We start from the raw sequence: 6,000 nt of genomic DNA, 5'->3' as shown, positions 1-6,000 counted from the left end.
TCGCTATTATGAGATATAAAATGTATTTATCAAATCTGTAATCATTGTGCCAAAAAATCTGAATTACTGTAATATTTTGTATATTGTTAAAACTGTAACTTTAATTGTAAAAAAAATTTAAAATTAAAAAATTAAAAAAAAATTAAAAAAAAAACTAAGAAGGGACTTTCTAGGTATAAAATCTAGACAATGTACTTTCTATTTTGTGAAATTTTTGTATATTGTTAAAACTGTAACTTTAATTGTAAAAAAAATTTAAAATTAAAAAATTAAAAAAAAATTAAAAAAAAAACTAAGAAGGGACTTTCTAGGTATAAAATCTAGACAATGTACTTTCTATTTTGTGAAATTTTTGTGAAACTACTGAGGTATTCATCAAGGTTGCCAGTCAGTGAACTTCTGAATCCTGCTAATCTGTTGGAATGTTTCAAAAAGAGACTATGAAAACACCTAACAGTGGAAATCCTTCCTCCCTCACTTTTTACCTTCTTTCCTTCCTTCTTCCTTTCCTTCTTTTCTTCTCCCCCCTGTTTACCTCTCTTTCTTTTCTTTGTCCTTTCTTTTAGCTTAACAAATTGGGTGGTCCTTGTATTTTTGCCTGGATTCTAACTGTGGTTTGCACTGTGATGGTTGTGCTGGAGAAACACTGCTGCTCAAAGACCTCTGTCTACATTTACCACATAGAACACTTTTCAGTATGCCAGTGTCAGAATCAGGGAATTAAGATATGATACATACTATTATGAAAAAATAAGTTTTCTCGTGTATTTGAAGATATTTTAACCTTTCTGAATCATTTTTATAAGGCAGAATCATTCTCCAAACATTTCATGGAAAAATTAATGAAATAATAAATACTTTAATAGCATTTCAATGTTTCTATCTTACACATTTTTGTGATAAAATTATACTTGCATCATGAGACTTTCTTGCTGCTATGAATGACCTTTGATACTCATTTAGTTTAGAAAATAGAACATAAGCAGGGACTGCCAAAGTTATCTATTCGAAATACTAGCAAAATTTATTTTGAAAAAAGACAACATATACCAAAGTAAAACTAAATTTGCATACTTTAATTCTACAAAATGTATAAATATTTAAATTTACAACAAAAGAACAGTTATACCATTTAGTAATGATCGCAATCTTAAACTGTTTACTTGTTTATGCACAATCTACCTTTATAAATGTTAAAGAACTGTGTGTCAAGCACAGTTCTAAACATTTTCAAGTGACATTCTCTAGCTGTGACTATGCTGATTTCCAAAATAGAAGCTCCCCACCTATCTCAAAGCAAACTCCATGCTCATCCATTCTTGTTTTTCCCTTGTACTAAGTTGAAAGAACAGCAGAAACCAAACAGTAACTTTCTTAAGTTTTTCACCAACTGAATTCAAGATGCTATATCAATTTTGAAATATGTTACAGATATAGCCTAAACTGTCTAATTTATTTTTCCCTCTGATTCACCCAAAGCAGAATGATTTGTTCTCCCTTACTAAAAATGGAAGTAACGCAATAAAGCAATAACTGTGTATAACGATGACACAATTATCACAGAAGTGGTCTTTATTTTAAAGAATTTGACAAAAGCCTGCCCTGCATCACTACTTTCTCCAAGGGATTTAAAAACCAAATACAATGAAAATTTTCTTTAGAACTTCTTGAGCAATATAAAACAAAAGTTGGGCACAAATTTGCACAAAGTAGTTTCAATAAATTGCTGGTGCTCCTCCAACACCTGAGCTTTATTAAGTAGCTCACACTTTATAACAGTTTGAACATGGTGTGATCAAACCAGATGTGCTTATGCTGAACAGAAAATGGCCGAGTGTATCCACTCCTTTGTCCATTATCTGAAATAATGGTGGGCAATGACTGAATCTTGAAACACAATCTACCATAAGACAATTGAAATTTTGCTGCCCAGTTAAAATGGAAATTTTGTCAAGATGTGAAGATCTGTTATAATGACAGATCATTGACAGTGACACATGCATGTTTCTTAAATCCTTCATATTTGTACAACAATGTACTTTTAGTTTAAGAACGTGTCATGTTTTGTTCCCTCTGAAGCTAGATTTGCATTCATAAATAATATGCAAATACAGTGGTCTTACATGATTATTTCTCTAAAGGTGTAAACCAAGGGTTTGGGGAGCGTTGGGAGCCAATACTCTGAGGTTTTCTGAAACAATTCCTACTGTATTCCAAACTTCTCACTAAACTATTAAAAGGCAATTTTGTTATTTTATTTTTGTAGTTTATTTCCCCACCTTTACTTATTTTTTCTTTATTAGGCTGTTTCTAAGCACCATTGAAAAATTAAGTTTATGTTATTTTACAGCAGAGATACACTGGGATGCCTGAAGTACTTGCTGTTTATACTGCAGTCTTCAAAGCTGCAGAACAGAAAAACTGCCCAATGTTCACAGTAATAGATGGCCTAATGCTCTGTGCAAGTGATAGGTCGACCTTACTTTTAAGAGAATTCCAAAGAAAATGGTGGGCTCCATAAGGTATGACTGAAGACACTTTGCTTTCTTTCCTTCCCTTTACTGAACCCAGTGATGCTAGGATGGTCTATTCTTCTATAATCAAGCTCTTTTAAGGTAATGTCTTCATATTCTATAGAACCAATTTTATTTAATATGAAAATATAGTAAACTTTTAAATATTTCTGAAGAATTTATGTGTTAAAGACAGAGTTTTAAATGAAGATACTTTAAAAACTTATCATACCCTCATATAATATTTTTGGCAATAGCAATACGAGGAATCCTGGCAGCGAAGCTTGTTACTGTATGATTCTTGGGTAACTGCACTACAGGGCTGGGACTTGGTTTTATTATCTATGACAGAGAAATTAATGATAGAGCATATGTAATGTTTTGATTCTCTAATTATTTTTGCTAATAGATGTGTGCTTTGAAAATAAACTTTGTATAGCCATCTTGAAAACATGAAAATGCACATGATTTTGTAAAGAAATGTACATACCTTCTCTTTAAATGTGAAAATCTTAGCCTTTCTGGTGGCCATTGAACACAACTGAAAGAACTAAAACTAAAGTTATTTTTAGCTGAATGAAGCAACATATCATATAGCAGCACTTTTATAAAATATCGTTTTATTTCCATAAGGCAGGAAACTTTAGCATAAAGAAAACATGTAGTCCATACTTTACTATGAAGGAAACTATAAAGAAAAATCACCATTTTGAGAAAAAGCTATGAAAATTATGCATGAAGATATTAAGTGACATTAAAAATTTAAATATAAAAATGTATGAAGAGTGCCATGTAGCACACACCATCACATTCATTAATTCAAGAAGTGTGTTTAGTATGTGCCAAGAGTTATGCAATAGTCTGAAGATACCCAGTGGGTGAAACAAGGCTCTGCCTTAAAAAGAGACTTATGTGACTGACTGGCCACGCACCTCAGTGTTAGAGTGCTTACATAGCACATATGAGGTCCTAAGTTCAAAACCTGGCACTGGGTAAAAATTACATAAATAAATGAGACTGATATTCCCAAATTGTGATGGAGTTATGGGGTTGGGAAGATGGAAGGAAATGAAGAAGTAAACATGACTTGTCAGAGACAAAGGAGCTAGAGAGTGCAGGTAGGACAAGCATTTGCTTAAGTAAAGAGGTAATAGTTGAATAGAGACCTACAGAAACTCAATGAATGACCTTTGTGGATCTAAAACTATCACTAAGGCAGAAACTTGTTTGTGAGTCAAGGTAGTGTAAGGAAAAAGTAAAAAGAAATAAGAAATAGGAATTTCTCCCTCTTTAACTCTCTCCCTCACTTCTTTTTGTCTCTGTCTCTGTCTCTGTCTCTCTCTGTCTCTCTCTCTCTCTGTATATGTGTGCATGTATGTATATGTGTATTTGTGGAGTGTGTGTGTGTACATATTCATGTGTAGACAGGGTGTGTGCATGTAAGTTTGTATATGTGAGAGAGCTACCATCAAGAATTACCTTGAAGACTACTTGACAAAGAAGAAAATTAATTGGAAGATTCTGTGCAGCTAAATATACCAATTCATATGTAGCAGAATCTCTGTTACTGGTATAGGTATATTATGGAAAATTATAGCATTGTGTCAAAGATTGGCAAAAGTATGGTACCAAATTATATGCAAATTGCCTATGATTAAAAGGTCGAAAGAAATACAGTGGATGTGGTGCAAATTATTGGTTTCTGGTTATGTCAAAGATGGCATCAAGTGAATTTTTTTGATGTGTTAGCCTCACAGGCGTGTTCAACATTTTGACATTTTGTAGATTTTGAGTTTCATAGATAACAACATTGTATTATAATCAAATTTGTGAAATTTTCTATTACTCTAATTTTTCAAATCAAAGAATTATTCACAGAGAAACAGAGCAACTTGAATATGGTTAGATAACTAGGGCAGTGCTAGAATTTGAGCCTAAATATATTAGACTTTTAATGACTCATGTTCTTAATTCTGCACTTAATTTCCTCTACCCCATTTTCAATTCTTTCTTGGCTCAGTGTACCAAAATTTTTCAGCATTATATATACAAAATTCATAGAAAAAATGTGGCAAAAATCTCTTCTAGTAATGTTTTAAGTAAGTTCACAGTTTTCTGTTGGGCCACATTAAGTTGTCCTTGGCTGCATGCAACTGCTGACAGCCTCTGAGTTGCAGTTTGGAGCAGTTAGGTAAAGGGTGAAAGAGGAAGAGAGGTAAAAAATGGATTTAGTGTGTGTGTGTGTGTGTTTATGTGGGTACAGTTGTGGAAGTCAGAGGTCAGCCTCAGGCATCCACTTGTTTCTTCAGACAAAGTCTGCCATTTGGCCTGGAATTTGCCAATTATGCTAGACTAGCTGGCCAGCAAGCCCTAGAAAACTGCATGGCTCCACCTCCCCAATACTGGGATTAGATGGGCTTCTAGGTTTTCTGTTTGCTTTGTTTTATTTTATTTTTTATGTGGGTCCTGGGATCAAACTTTGAATCTCATGCTTAAGAGGCAAGCATACTCCAGCTCCAGTCTCTCTAGTCTCAACTTTAGACTTTTTTAGGGGTGGGGTGGGGAGGCAGGGTGTGTAGCTCTGACTGTCTGGAACTCACTATGTAGACCAGATTGATCTTGAACTCACAGTAATCCATCAGCTTCTGCCTTCTGAGTCCTGACATTGGGATGTAGCACCACAGCAAGTCAATTTTAGAATTTTGACTTGAACATCCAGATTAGAGTTGTATTTGTTCTGATGAGAACAACCACAGAAATGTATAGATTGAAATAATTTGAAAAATCTGTTCAGCCAGCTCCTTAGATAAATATATGATAGACTCACTATGATTCCAATCAAGGTTTTAATTTTCTTTACTGAGTCAAGCATTTTGGAAAAAACTATGTCTTAATCTCTGCTTTCTGGACTGGAAATCATCACATTTTACGGCATGTTTTACTTTTAGATACTTTGATGGCATATTCAATCACCTCAAGAGTCTTTAGAAGTTCATCTCTAGCACTGTGACACATGTAGTTATAGGCTCTCCTCTGTTTTCACTGTGAGCATAGTAAGTTTTAGTTAGGCAAAATGCTGCTAAAATACTTCAAATTCAGTTTCCATCCAGTAGCTACATTTAACAACTACTTTGTTGACCACTTTCTCTGGATTATCCATTTGACTGCCAAATGAAAAGTTAAAAATACTGTATAAACAAATATCTGAGTGTTCATCACATTCTACCTCCCCTTCCAAGGAGCTTCCCCACCACCCCACCCATGGTTGCTTATAGTTCTTTACCTCTCTGGATTTTCGAACTGAAGCATGCATATCTAAGATTTCAATGCATCCAGTTATGAGAGAGAACACACGACGTTTTTTTTTTTTTTCCGCTCTGGGCTCCCTCACTCAGAATAATTGTTTCCACTTCCATCCATTTACCTGTGAATTCCATATGTTCATTTTTTTTTTGGTCTTTTTGAGACAGGATCTCCCTGTAGACCC

This window comes from Nannospalax galili, unplaced genomic scaffold (genome assembly GCF_000622305.1).
Source record: "Nannospalax galili isolate Female #2095 unplaced genomic scaffold, S.galili_v1.0 scaffold376, whole genome shotgun sequence".
Taxonomy (NCBI): Eukaryota; Metazoa; Chordata; class Mammalia; order Rodentia; family Spalacidae; genus Nannospalax; species Nannospalax galili.
Note: the sequence above shows the minus strand (reverse complement) of the source record.